General features: G+C 38.7%; 1 non-coding gene across 1 annotated transcript; it reads left to right on the top strand.

Annotated features, from left to right (window-relative positions):
- The first annotated feature begins 14672 nt into the window (after nt 1-14672).
- LOC133787593 (small nucleolar RNA R71) lies at nt 14673-14778 on the top strand. Its single transcript, XR_009872604.1, has one exon. It is a non-coding gene; the product is annotated as a small nucleolar RNA R71 (small nucleolar RNA).
- The last annotated feature ends 1228 nt before the right edge of the window (nt 14779-16006 follow it).

Raw genomic sequence — 16006 nt, 5'->3', positions numbered from 1 at the left:
TTTATGGAAATCACAGTACACATCCTTAGGATAGTCTTGATTTCTCTAAAAAAAAAGATAATAAACAAAAAGTCGACAAAGACGGCGAGGCCATGAACGACAAGGCCGTAGACCAAAGAATTGTGAGGCCACGATTGGCGGAGCCACGGATGACTATGCCATGATTATCAAGGCTACCATCACGGGAAATTAAAATAGACATCTTCAGGACAATCTTGATTTCTCTAAGTTCCTTGTAAGGTCTAATATCGAATGGTGAAACCCATTGAGTCAAGCCAGACGATCATGAGAAAGTGACATTTTACAAAGGACCTAAAGGGCACAAACCTGATCTCAACCCGGGTCGTGATCACGAGATCCATTGCAAGCGATCAGGGTAGAACAACAAAACAACTTGCTCTTCTAGGCTAGCTATTATAAGCAACCGGGCAAAATAAGCAATTCGCCCTATTTTCACGAGAGCCATCACATGCGTGGGAGGGGCCCCTCTGTAATGACCCAACTACTCTAGAATTTTGGACCATTAATGAAAACTATACATAAACACTAATTCTTAATAACACTTACAAGTGATAAGATCATAACTTTATTTAAACTTAAAAAAACAAGGTCAAACTTACATAAAATTTAAGTTAGGATATGGGATCCCATTGTTTTAAAATCAAAACATGACATAATGATAATTAAAAAGAGATTACATAATAAAATGCGGAAAAATACATATAAAAACCATAAGAAACAAAAACTACATCCTCGAATCGAAACTCTCGGCTCTTTGTATCCATTCCGCCTCAATAAACATTCCCCAAGCTTCCAAGAATCTTTCCCGCCACTAAAACTATTTTCCTGCACATATAAACAAAAAGGAGTGAGCCTAATGCCCAGCAAGGAAAATCTAACACATAGTCCATATACATAAATTTCATAAGAAACATAAAACATATCATAACACTTATGTCACATACATACTATAATGGCCATTATTACTTGGGGTCCCATAAACTAAGCAAGTCATATGCCCATTAGATTAGTGGGGTCTTGCTAGCTAAGCAAGTCATATGCCCATAATCTATTTGGGGCTTGTTAGTCATATAGGTCATATGCCCAAGTCTACAATCATACTTAACATAACATATTACATAACATAAAATCATAAGATAACATATAAAAGCATATAACACATAAATCCTATCCTATTTTCCTTACCAAAATAACCGGGATATGGGAACTGATTTGGGACCTTGGAACACTCCTTGAAACCATTTATAATATGGTGAGTATATTGAAGAAAAGGGATGAAAGTGAAAAAGGGTCTATGCTATCAAAATATACTTACCAAAAACCTTGTGCTTAAGAACTTGGATTTCCTAACCAAGAATAAGAATAAGGTTAAAATGAGTAGAAGACTATGAGAATTTTTAAAGAACATAATACAAAAATGGACTAGAGTTTGGAAATACCTTGAAGACTTATATGACCAATCTAAACCTTGAACCGAAATGTGAATAAACCTTACTTCCCCAAGTGTTTGATAAGCTTATAATTCCCAACCCAAGTGTTTACACTCTCACACTCACCTAGCAACTTGCAGCCTCTGAATTTAGTGTAATAGATGAATAAATGGCTGGGTACTAGGTCCTATTTATAGAGTTTATGAATGAAAAGATCTTCATTTAACTTGAATAAAAATAATGGCTTTCTAAGTGAAAATAATTTGAATTATCGTTCAGCAGAGGCTGAAGACTCGTTCAAAAAGATGCTGGACTTATCAAGAGGTTGAAGGTTTGAATGGAGAACGTTTTTGAAAACTTTCAAAATATGCTGAGAGAGGCGATATATCGCCCCCTGTAGGCGATATATCGCCTGGGCCAGTATGCCCAAGGCAATCGTGCAATGTTTCGTGTTTTTCATATCTTCATGCTGCGATATATCACCCCCTATAGCTGCGATATATCGGCATACGCTGATTATTTAAACACGAAATTACACATTTTTAGCTTAATTTGAAATGAGTAAACAGCCTTGACTAAGCCCTCTAACGTTTTCAAAGCTACTGACTGACCTTAGGGTATTCAAATTTTAACCTTAATAAATTTAATCCTCAAAATACTTAATCATTAATAAACCTATGCATGACATGTGCTATTATCTTATTGGGTCTTATCTAAACCTTATAATATAATAAATATTACCCTCAATATCAGTCATATTAATCACACCTTAGGTTAAAATTAATATTCTTAAACTATAGGGTAAACTTAGAAAATCTACAAGTGTTACTATGAGGGTCCAAATAAATCCCGGTCTGAACCAAAAATCCACAGTCATAAAGATAATACTATTATTACTATAATACTACTACCTAACTAGCTAAGTAAAGTTCTTGGACTCTACACCCTCGCAAGTCTCCCCATCATTCAAAGGGCCAGTCATTCACAAGTGACGAGGCTCCCTCACTCTCCTAGTCACTTGGGGGACATAAAGGGTGCCATGTGCATGGAACAAAGCGACAGTGGTGCAAAGTTTAGAGAAGTACGTATGGAACAAAATAGAGAGCATGTAAAGTTTGCGAAAGGCGCATTCAGAACGAAGCATACATACAAACAAACAACAACAAAAAAACGAAATTCAGATACTTTTGCGAGGCAACATCTAGCATGGATGCAAAAGGCAAGCAAAAGTCATCATCAATATACAACAAAAAGTGACCAAGTCAAGGCCAATCTTCATATAGATGGGATCATAACTCAACGTAAAGAACGACAAAACTACAGGAAAAAAAAAGCTATGAGAAGCCTGAGTGATCGCCCTCGCTAGTGGCACCCTCGCCAGCAACGCCCTCATCGACGATGCCCTTGCTGGTGGTGCCCTCGCTGAAGGCCACCTCACCGGCAGAAGCCTCAAAAGGTGCAAATCCCTCAACATCACCTCGCTCTGGGTCAACCTGGTCATTGCCACCCTTATCAACGATCTTTATAATGACACTCCTTGAATCCTTGGTGACATCGTCATCAATCTCCTCCTCGCCTATCTCCTCAGCTATGTGAGCCTGATAGTATGACAAAATGTTCGTAGCTGCTGGCTCACCCATGAGACTAAAATCGAGACTGCAGTTGAAGCACTAAAGAGAAAAGAACATGTTGTTGGTCTTCTCGCTGCCACCTCTACGATCCACCTCAATCTCACGATGAGATTTTTGATGCTCAGCCATGAGAAGCACATCAATGGCATCATGCTGAATGACCCCTCGCGAGCTCCTTCTTCGAGGCAACAAGGGCAATACGAGAGCTCTCAAGGTCAAAAAGGGTACTCTCAAATCTGAACGGGTCTTCTGGAGATCCTCAGTCTCTGCTCAAGTTTGCATGATGATTCACCACAGTCAGTGCCGCCTGAAAATAAAGCAAGAAAATTGTGAGGACATAATCATAACAGAAAGAAAGAGAGACAAGTCAAAATAGCTACCATGACAGTGTTCTTCATCTATCGGCGGGACAAGTCCAGAGAAGAGCCAGTGGTCACCAATGGCCTGTTGCGGAGGATGTGAGGGCCTAGTGCTACAGAGTCTAACATCCCTCTCGCCATGTTGACACTTTCTTGAAGAGGCGCAGGAGGTGGAAACTCAGAGGAAGTAAGCGCAATAGAAAGAAGTACACACGCCGGCTCCAGGAGAAGGTCTGACAGAGAGGGACCAGTGGGTGCAACAGCTGGAGGTTGAATCCTGACCCTCTTAGCTTTCCTGCACGATAGAATCTAGGGCAGAGGCCGTTTCTTATGCCTTCTAGAATAGTTAAGGGCTGAGAAAAGTACCTTGATGGGTCCATGGGTCCTTCAATTCATAAATCAAACAATAAATCAGACGAGGTAGAAACATTATTGTAACATCACATTTATAAGCTCAAATAAATAGCTTCTGCATCCGGTGGGCAAAAAATACCCAAAGAATCTAATAAAGCAGGCCCACTAAAAGGTACCCCTCCACTCGGATGAGGATTAAGAAAACTCATACTAGCCCAATTCTCCAAAATGGACCCCACTAATGCCTCGTCCTCTGTATTAAGCCCATGGCCACTTGGGTCGGTAGAGAAGAAAGGCATCGACGCAAGCTCTGCCGCAGTGCGAGCCAGAAAGTTATCCCACTAAGAGGGGAAGGAACAATGTAGCGAGGATCATGAAGACTCCCCTATGCCTGAGAAGGTCCCGAAGCGCTAACCTCTAAAGGTGACGAAGTGTCCCGTAAATTTCGGGATGACGAGTAGGTCGGGCGAGGAGCCAAAGGACCTCCCAACTTGAGGGTCGCTGGTCACCGACCATCGATCGTAATGGGCTCGCCATCGTCGATCACCACCTCACCCGTATAGCGAAATGCTGGGTCTTTCCATCCCACGAAAACAGTGTCAGTAAGTGTGATGACCAAAAAGCCACGCTCACCAACACGCTTTATAGGCGAAGAGGGTGTTGCTGCATTCAGAAACTGATGGGCATCCAAAAACTCGCATAGTCGTAGAGTATGGTCAGAGAAAAGGACATGTGTGGTCTTACACTCTTATGCCACTCTGTTTTATAGAAAATCCAGGTAGTTAACGTATCCAGGCCCCGCCGTTGGATGAGTAAGGGAACCTGCGAAAAATAGCAAACGCGTTAGAAAAATGCAAGTCAAGTATAGTCACGTGGCCCTCGACACCCACACAAAGGAGCTCGCCAACCGCCAATGGCGAGGACTCCTACACAGGATGGCGATAATAGCACCCCCAATGCTCCTAAGAAGTATGTCAAAAATAGGGGAAGTATGTAAAGACATTTTATTGATCAAAATAAAAGTAAAATTTTATTATATTTGAATGTTATAATTATTGTTTGAATTAATTATATAATAATATCAAGAAAATTCCTTATTCATTCTCGAGAATATAATCTTGTATTAGTACGAGAGAATTAAGATCATACATAATGAATAAAATAGTCAGTAACATATTAAAGTATGGAATCTTTAATGAATGGTTACTAGTACGTTAAACTAAGCATATAAGATGCAAGTAATCTAGATTCTGATTACTGATGTGGATAGACATCTTAGTAAAGGTGTTGTATATAATAGAGATTATATATGTCAGGACCGATGAGAATTAATTATCTTTATAAACTTGTCGTTTGACGTAAAGATTTAATTCTTATCATAATAGAAGATCATTTGTAGATCAGTCTAAATCCTGAGTATTCATGAACTTTTGTTTATGTTTATTGGATCATTTGATTCACCCGTTAAGGTCTTTTAGAATAATAAGGCTAATGACTTTTGTTTTGGAGATTCAATATCATGGATGGCTGGAAACATGAATTATCATATTGGAATCCATGCTTTCCTAACAAATCAAATATTGGTTCCCTTAATGGTTGATTCTGGAACTGAATAGTTATTGAGCTCAAATCTATAATTAAGTTATAGATTAATTATTCGCTAGTGAATTAATGGTACTTAAGGATCAAGGGGTAATTAGAAGGGTAAAATAGTAATCTTGACCAGCTCTAATTAACGAACCAATAAATGGAGGACAAAACTACATATTGATCATGAAAATATATATACGCAAGTGTACGCAATCGATTCAAGTAATATAGATGATAAAATAGAGTATCGTTCTCACAAAGACTATTTCCCAAGTACCAATAATTGTTCTTAAATTTCTATTTGGCAAACAAAGTTTAGATGAATGAATTTAATTTTAAAATTTTAAATAACTAAGAAAAAATAACTAATTAAAAGATAAAAATAAATAAATATTAAAAAGACCTAGGGTGTTAATTTCATCAACTTTTCATTCTACTAATTTCATTAATCTGTTCTAAATTTCTTTCTTCTTATTCTAATAACAGGTTAACATAAATCGATTCCTATTCTTTTTCAAGATATAAAATTTCATCCTATATGCAGGTTTTCCACATCTCTGTGATAAACTTAAGCATATAGTAGGCATTAAGCATGGAAACCTAATTACTACACAAGTCATACAGGTACTTTCATCCAACATGCAACCTATGTCTATATAACGATAGCATATTCAATTCTCATCTTTCGAATTTTGAATCAAAATCATAAGTCAAGCAAATATTGATCAGGTATTTACTAACATTAGGCACACATTATATAGATTATATAATAGAGAAGAAAAATCAATAGAACATCATAATTAAATTATGATAGAAATCCAAGTGACTACATTAAACCCTAGATAAAAATGTTTAGTTCGTATCTGACATGACTAAATCAAAAAAAAAATCAGAATCATAAGATTCAAAAACTTAAAGAAGAAAGAAAAATATAAAAATATAGAACAACTAGTCTGAGAATCAAAATTAGTCTCCAAAAATGTAATTAAAATCTAACCTTATGACCTAATTAAACCCTAAGTCTGAATTTATAGTAAAAAAAATACAAAAGCTTGGTTTTTCATGTGCGGGCCGCGACGTGGCCTTCTCTAGGTCACGGCCCGGGTCAATTTTTGAAGCCTCCCAAATCTGCACAAGTCTTCAGGCGTCGCGACTCAGAAATCTCAAGTCGCGGCCCTTGTCCAGAATGTCCCCTTTGCTTAACCTCTGACTTTGCCTTGCGTCGCGACTTATAAGGTCAAGTCGCAACACTAATTGCCTCCAGCAGCCATGTGTTTCTGACTTGCCTAGAGTCACGATTTATAAGCTCAAGTCACGGCTCTAATTCCATTATTTCTCAAATTAGGTCTTTCAACCTCGTCTCTTCATCACAAACTGACTTTTAATCGTTCTTAGCATCATTTTGAGTCAAACAACCGCCAAGAGCTTCGTTTTTCCACCATCTTCTCTTCTTTTTCCATTTTTCTCATGATTCACCGCACCAACCTACAACAAAGACAAACAAAAGCGTAATCTTGCACAAAACACACAAAAGAGTCAAGATTACCACAAAACACATTCTAAAATGACACTAAAATGAAGTTATCAAACTCCACCACACTTACTCTTTGTTCGCCCTCGAACAAAGGACTCAAAATAAACCTAGACTCTAACAACATGAATTATACCAACAACAACAATTATGACTCAAAATCATGAATGTTAATCATATAATTCTCAAAAAACTACTCAACATTTATTCAATCTAGAATTTTGATCAAAACACTCCAACAACAAACTTTAGTCTACTAACATTTTAGATTATCAAATCATGATCATTAAATAAATGTATTTGATGCTTACCAAATTCTTTCCAAACAAACCATTCAAACCAAATAATTCCATAGGCTCACATTACTTGCTATTCTCCACTAATATAAATCATGATATGCATAAGAATCAATAGGACTTGTATAGGCTTGTAATGACGGCTTAGGTAAAGGTAGATGAAAAAGTCATTTTTAAGCTCACTTTACTATAAGCACATGACCCAAAAGCACCGAATTTACTTCCATAGTAATACAATCCCATAATCCCCTTTCATGTTTTTCTTCAGAGAGATGTAAAATATATATTTTTTTCAAATGACAATCACACTCCCTCAAACTTGATTTTGTTATATATTCATATTAGGAGAGTATCAAACTTATGTTTTTTTTTCAATATATATACTCTAATTTTTTTTTCACTTTTCATTTTCTAAACCCACTAAAGACACAATTAAACCCCATTACACATCAATCCCCATAATTTTTCTCAATCATATGCTCATAGTATATTAGGGATAGATATACAATCAAGTTTCAAGTATTGGGCTTAAATGATGGTTTAGAACAAAAAGATACAATGTTAGGCTCAAAAGGGGTAAACAAATGATCAAGTAATTTAAGGTCGGCAAGAAAAGCTCAAACGGTCCAAATGATAGCCTAAATCATATTCCTAAGCATACATGATATATTATTTCGCCTCAAATAACAAGTAAGGAAGTTCTAGAATTGTAGAAAATACTTTCCACTTTCCATTCATCATTCCACTAACTAATTTCAACAAATGTTTTCTAAACTAAAATGAACTAACGGAGTGTTCAATCAAGCACACAGATTTTTTTCAGATTTCATTTTCTTTGAATTATACTCATAACAATCACTTTATTCTCATCGGCACTTGTTGTCAATCATCATTCATATTGATACTAGACACACTAAAACAAAACTCCAAACACTAACATAAACTAAACAAAGCTAACAAACAAACAACTTAATAAGCTCCCTCCCCCAAACTTAAACTACACATTGTTCCCAATGTTTAAAAATAAGTAAAGAAAGAAAACTTACCTGGTGTGAATCACTTCAAAAAGGTTGTGGATCTAGAAAAGGATGCCAAGGTGGTGGATGAGGAAAATACTGTCGGTCTGCCTCCTGATTTGACCATCGGTAAACCAACTCATTTTATCTGTCAACCTGAGCTCTATGATAATCATGAAGCTCTCCCAAATAATTGTGAGTATGTTGGATCTAATCTGGCCAAGTGCGGATCCGGTGGAGCCTCGAGTGCAAAATATTGAGGAGATTCTCCTCTCCTGTATTGCTCAGCTACCCTTGAATCGGCTGGTTGATCATTGGCAGGTGCGATTTCCTCAGCCGTATCTCTTTCCTCTTCAACTCTCATCTGCCTGGGTTGTGGTACTGGTGGCTCCAAAGATGGGTCACTAAATTTATACATCGTAGCACGAGAAATAGGCCCCATTGCCTTCCTATATTTATCACTAGGATATTTAGGTACCTCACACACTTCACATAGATCAGAAATCATTGATCCGTGCCCTAAACCGGCAGTAGTAGTCAGTCGACATAAATCCTTGATGCTTTGGCGGATAACTCGACCAATATCGACATAGAGTCTCATCATAATAGCATATTCCAGAACACAACTATCGGTACCCACTTCAGATAAGTGAGTTTTGGGCATAAGTCGCGCACTCACAAAAAGAGTCTAGGCCTTGGCCACACAATTCATTTGATATCTCTGTAAATGCTTTGGTTCTCCATTTTGCATGACAAAAGTAGCACCAGGAATGCATAATGTTTCTACCACCTCAGTAAAATCAATTTCACTATTATACGCCAATTGATAATATTCATCCTCGTCTTGCAACAACATGGGTAATTGATATAGGGCATCAATATTATCAATATCACATTCTATCGAAACCCCTCGCACAAACACCTTTCTATTAACTGCCCTAGAAAAATTGGCATAGAACTGATAAACCATTGAATAATTAGCCTTGGGAATTTTATCATCCACAAAAAGTTTCCAACGATGGCGTTGAATTTCAGCCTGAATGATATTATAAGTTTCCTAAGGGTAAGGATTTTCTTGATATTCCATTCCTCTCTCTTGAATTACTGGACGCTGACATAACATTTGATAGTGATCAAAGGCTTCCTTACTAATAAACCTAGTTGGATCAAATTCTTGATATGGTTGAGGTGTTGGCGAGATTGACTGAGATTGGGTTTGTTGGGTGCGGGATGTGGAAGGGCAATTAACGTTCTTAGAAGAAGCAGCTGTAATGTCCCAAATTCCCTAATGTGGCTTAATGCTTGGATTAGGGAGCCAGGAAGGCCATGATTGATTTATTATGCAACTATGTGATTAAATGCATGATTATATGATAATAATTGCATATCTGTATATTTATATGGATGTTTATGATTTATGGATGAGACCACATTATAATGTGGATATGTTCGAGCTATTCGGCATGAGACGATCCTAGAACGCAAGTTAGCGATTTGGTCATAACGGGATTAATTTCCAGGCTCGGGGTAAGTCTGGGGTTAATTTGATGCATATTACATTATCAGGAATGAATGGGTAATGTGATATGATTTAATTATTATTTGAGAATATTGGGAATAACGAGAAGCGGAGGACGTTAATTATGACCAGCAGGATAAGTGGGAAATGATTGTTTTACCCTTGGGTGGTTGTATAGTTTTTAATTGGGCTTAGGGGCATTTTGGTATTTTGACCATGGGATAGGCTTAAGTGGCTGGTTGTAGAAGGTTTAAGCAACCAAAATAGAGTAGCTTCCTTCCACCTCTCAATCAACTCTCTTTCTCTCTTTTTTGTTGGAATTTTGAAGCTTAACCTGAGGATTCAAGCTAGGAGATCATGGTTTTGAGACTTAGGACCTTAGTTCAACCATTGAAGGGGAATCAATTCTGAGTTTAAGGTAAGATTCCAGCCATAGTTCCTGGTTTTTGCTCTGTTTTTCAGTTTGTTTTTAGCTGATATTTTGGAATGTGTAGTTGGGAATTTGATGAGGTTTTAAGTGTTATAAAGCTTAGGTTTGGTTGGATGAATGATGGATATGTTGTGGTAATTCTTGGGGTATGATTTTGGGATTTAATTGATGAAGGTTTGGGCTGGTTTGAATTGAGAAAATGGGCAGGGGAGCTGGGTCCGCTGGGTTAAGTCGCGACCAAGTTCATGCAAGTCGCAACCTGGACCCAAGCCAGAGCCTCCCCTGGGCTCTGTTAAGCAGGCCCGCCACGACCCACTAGGCCAAGTCACGGTCCGCCCCTGGTACCCCAGACAGATGCTCTCTATCTTGGGGGCGCACCGCAACCCCCCCCCCCCCCCCTTCCTTTTGTACCAAGGAGGAGTTTTTCAAGGGTTTACACTCAGGGTTTCATTTCCTAAGGCTCGAGATTGAATCTACTAACCATTTTAGTATGATTCGAGGCCCTGGGAGTGATGTTTTAGATTATGAACCTTTTATTAGTTATTTTTATTAATGAGATTTCATATTGGTTATGACTAGGTCACCGCTAAGGGACTTAAGCACGGATCGTTCTCAAAGGTCATTCTTTTATTATTTCATGCTCAAACCAGAGGTAAGAAAACTGCACCTAGTATGTGACATACATGGTTATTGATGAAGCATGTTGAGTGCTCTATATATGGACATTGATTTCATAGTAAATGCATAGCAGCGTTGCTTATTTGTGTATAGTACTGACTTATCAGTCAAAGAACAGCAATGGTTTTTAGTATTGATCCTGAAGCTATGACTTATCAGTCAAGTTCAGCGGTGATACTGAGCCCTGATCGTATGGTATTGGCTTAAGAGTCAAGAAAGAAATTAATGTGTTTAACACAGGCAAAAATGATTAGATCTAATCAACATAAGCATGAAATTCTTGAACGACCCCAAGTTCGATGAAAACTAAAAGCGCTTGTCTAGTCTAAAGGCTAGTTACATAGAGCCAGAGCCAAAAGGCTCAAGTGACTGAACGTCACATGGCTTAGGGTGCAGAGCCCTAGAGATAAACTTATTAGTCATCTATATAGAGATAGACTTATTAGTCATCTATTCAGAGTATGACTTAATAGTCACTTATCTGATTAGGGTGCGAAGCCCAAAGTGTGACTCACTATCCGATTAGGGCTGGAAGCCCCAGAATGATTACCAGAATCATTTATTGATATTACATACATACAGTAATTAGTTTTCTTGCTGAGCCTTGGCTCACGGGTGCTATGTAGTGCAGGTAAAGGGAAAGAAAAGTTCACCCAGCCTTGAGTTGAGAGCTTAGGTGGCGATGTGTACATATGCGGCCACTTGACCACCACGGCCAAGGTGTTTCTCAGAGGAACGAGGGGTTAACCCTATTTTTGCCGCTTAGGTCGGCATGTTGTAATTTTTATACTATAATGACCATTTTGGATTGTAAATAACTTTGTAAACACTTTATGGGCCCATGTACAGTTTAATGTTTTAAATAAAATATATCCATTCCTTTTAATCAAGATTTTCACCTTAGCCTATTAATAACACATAGATGCACGTTTATAACCAAATGAATCATTTAGCGAGTTAAGCACTGTTTAAACTCCACAGTAACGGTCTTGGAGTAACCAGGGCGTTACAGCAGCCCTAGTAGGTTGTTTTCTTGGACCCATACTTACATAATGTATCAAATATGACAACACAAAAATTTGGCAGCACTTCCCCTAATTTACTGTAATTTCCTCCACTGATTAACCCCAAAAATATCACTCAAATACACTAAATAGACTAAAAAGGTAGTTCAATAGTCTAATTCAATCCCTTAGCATAAAATCACTTCAATTAAAACTTCAAAAAGAGAAAACTTACAAGCCCTTGATTCTTGAAGACTGCCCACTCTTCAATTCTCCTTTCAATCTTCACTTTTCACCAATAGAAAAAAAATTAGGGTTAGAGGAAAAGCAAAGAAGAAAGAGATCAATATGAACTACGAATAAAAAATTAGGGATATGGCTTAAGGGTATTTGAAATAGAAGGATAAGGGAAGAAATTTGAGAGCTTTTGCAAAAGAAAAACTGGTTTGGGAGGAAAGGAAATGAAAAATGAGAGGTATGGCTTAGAAAAAATGATTTTAAAACACTTCTCCTCTGTCTGACACAGGCACCCTGCGACCCAGGTAGAGCAAGTCGCGGCCCACCTCAAAAATTTCCAGAATTCTCTTTTCCAGGCGCCACGACTCAGCCTCATCAAGTCACAGCCCGCCCCTATTTTTAAAACTCAAATGCTCTCTGTTTTGGCCGAGGGTCGCAACTTATAAGCCCAAGTCGCGGCCCGCCCCTTCCATCAATGTTTCATACTCTTTGACTTGTGTCAAAGCCGTGACTTATAAGTTCAAGTTGCGACTTGGCCTAAAGACTAATTGAAAATCATCCTTTTTCATGATTTGCATGATATTTTTACAAAACTTTATACTAAAAATAAATAAACTTTACAAATCCAAAATAAAATTGTCCACTAATTAAAAAATAAAAACAAAAACTAAAATAAAGTATAGGAATGCCTCCTATAGCGTTGTCGTTAACGTCATTTAGCCGGACACTTTTCTTTTTTCAAATTCAACTTGGATCAAGTCCTCCACTCACGTCCTTGAGAGCCATAGTGTCATGAGTTGGCCCTCATTTCTTGTGATTAGAAATTGGTGGAACTTTCCCCCGCTCATATAACAATTGAATCCTTTCACTAAAGAACCTTTTTAATCGATGACGCCCCTTTCGCATTCCAGTTTTAACTATGGATCTTTTCTTAGAGACTTCCAACTTTTTCTCTCCTTGGTTTACCACTTCAACTCTACAACACATTGGAATTTCTGTTGCTGCAAAATCAATAAATATTACTTCCTCTTTTTGCACTCATAACTTTAACTCGCCATTTTTCATATCGATTAAAGCCCTACCAGTTTCCAAGAATGACCTTCCAAGTATTATTGGAATATTTTCATCTTCCTCCATATCTAGAATAATAAAGTCAGCAGGAAAGATGAATTTACCCACTTTTACCAATATGTCCTCAATCACTCCACGAGGATGATTAACTGATCTATCTGTCATCTGCAAAGACAACAGTTGGCCGAGCTTCTTCCAAATTCAACCTTCGAAAGATTGATAGAGGCATTAGATTCACACTAGCCCCTAAATCACATAAAGCTTTTGTTTCTACTGAACCCCCTATTGAACATGGGATATTGAAACTACCAGGATCTTTAAGCTTTAGAGGTAGTTTCTTCTAAAGTATCGCGCTGCACTCCTCAGTAAGTGCCACTATCTCATAATCCTCTAGCATCCTTTCCTTTAACAAAATCTCTTTCATAAACTTCACATAACTTGGCATTTTTTCAAGTGCCTCAGCAAACGGGATATTAATGTGTAGTTTTCGAAAGATATCCAAAAATTTAGAGAATTTCTTGTCAAGATTAGCCTTTCGAAACCGTTGAGGATATGGAATCCTTGGTGTTGGCTCGGTGTATTTTGGCTTTTCTATCTTTCAAAGATTTTCAGTAACCTCCTCTTATTCTGAACTAGTAACATGTTGATCCCCTGTGTTCTTCTCCTTGTCATCCACTGTAGGTCAATCATACTTAGTCCCACTCCTCAAGGATATTGCATTACACTGCTCTTTTGGTTTTACCTCAGTAGTGCTTGGCAAATTCCCTTGCTTTCTAATAGAAAATATTTTAGCCAATTGATCTATTTGTGTCTCCAAACTCCTGATAGATGCCCTGGTTTCAGTCATGAACTAGTTCAGTACGTCGAGCTGTACCTCAGATTGTGTTGGAAGATTTGGTGGTGGATGAGATGGGCGTGGGGTTGGATCATAATACGGTCTAGAATGTAGTCCATAAGTTGGTTTATTGTGGGGTTGTTGAGGTGGATACTGTGGATACTGCAGTTTTAACCCTTGATTATTTTTCCAAGACAAATTAGGGTGATTTTTCCAAGCAGCAGTATAGGAGTTGGAGTAAGTGTTGGGTGCAGCTCTTGAAAAGTTACCAATAACTTCTGTCTGTTCAGGCATATTATTCACATTTGTTGAGCAACTAGCTGTGCTCGGGCATTTTTCATAGGAATGTGGCCCCCCACAAATCTCACAACTCATGACATTTTGTACTCGCATTGCTTGTGCATCGAGATTAGCCTGTTGCAATTGCTTGGTTAGAGATGCCACTTGAGCGGTCAATAGCGCAATTGGATCAACATCTAAGGCTCATGCTACTTTCTTATTCTCATGCTCAATAGGCCAATTATAGTTATTCATGGCCATCTCTTCCAACAATTCATATGCTTCATTAGCGCATTTTCTCATAAATGTTCCTCCTGATGTTACATCTATAATTGTCCTTGTATTTCCCCCCAAACCATTGTAAAATGTATGTATGAGCAACAACTTTTCTATTCCATGATGTGGGCATTTCCTTTGCAACTCCTTAATCATTCCCATGCATCATATAAAGACTCCCTATCTAGCTGATGGAAGTTGTTAATCTCTCCTCTTATTCTAGCTGACTTGGCAGGAGGAAAATATTTACCAAGGAATTTCTGAGCCAAATCTTCCCAAGTAACTGTAGAGTTGGCTTGTAATGAATTCAACCAACTCTTATCTCTATCTCTTAGTGAAAATGGGAATAATCTTAATCTTACAGCATCGTTACTCACCCCACTCATTTTGATTGTCGCACACAGCTCTAAAAAGTTTGTGATATGGAGATTTGGATCCTCATTTGGTAACCCCCCAAATTGTACACAATTATGTACCATCTGAATAATTGAGGGTTTTATTTAAAAATTATTTGCCTCGACAGTAGGAGGACGAATGCTTGAATGTATCCTTGTAACTATAGGGAGTACATAGCTTCTTAATGGCGGATCGACTTCAACTGCATTACCCATATTTCCATTGTTGTTGACAACATTGTTGACGGTGAGAACTCGTCAACGAAGTTAAGTTGGAAAAATTATCGAATTGAAATTGCTAATTCGAAAGCTATGAAAACTTGAACGATGACTCAAGAATAATGGAATAACAACAATGGAGAATTCAGTATCTCATTCACACTAATGTCTCTGCTACAGTAAAATTTCCAACCCCCTCTCAGGTGGCCTTGGAATTCCATTTATAGTAGGCTCTAACGGCCTTAGGTACATAGTGGTCCAGGGGACCAAGAGGTACAAACGTACTGTACCAGGGAAGTGGCTTCAGAGGTTGTGGCTGTACATCCCGTACAGGAGCAGGTGTCAGGAGGATGTCTCCACTACTTGTCTGTACCCCTTCCTGAGGCGTGGTAGCAGGCGTGTTGGCGCAGGAGGTAGTGGTGTCGGCTCTGACCTATGGCCGTAGACGTACGGACCACGATCCTCACTGGTACTGGCATCCGTACCTGGTACCTGGTCGTACAAACATGTCTCCTTTGACTCACACTAAGCATAGGGACTTTGAAGTGTGAAAAAGGGGATCTTCGGTGTCCGTATTGGCCGTGGCGTTGAATAGGGGTCTTGGGCCCATACACGTTAAGTCATGGGGCGTCGGCCTCCTGAGAAGATTATGGGCTGATGGACCTCCCGGGGCGTGCGCGCGCGGGACCTTGCACGGCCTCGCGCATGGGGCGCCGTAGACGGCCCCGTGGCCCCTATTGGCCTTGCGCATGGGACGCCGTAGACGGCCTCGCGACCCCCTCTTGGCCTCGTGCATGGGGCGCCATAGACGGCCTCGCGGCCCCTCATGGCCCCG

The sequence above is a fragment of the Humulus lupulus genome, chromosome 6 (genome assembly GCF_963169125.1).
Source record: "Humulus lupulus chromosome 6, drHumLupu1.1, whole genome shotgun sequence".
Lineage (NCBI taxonomy): Eukaryota > Viridiplantae > Streptophyta > Magnoliopsida > Rosales > Cannabaceae > Humulus > Humulus lupulus.
The sequence above is the reverse complement of the archived record's forward strand: the minus strand, read 5'-3'. Positions and strand labels throughout refer to the sequence as shown.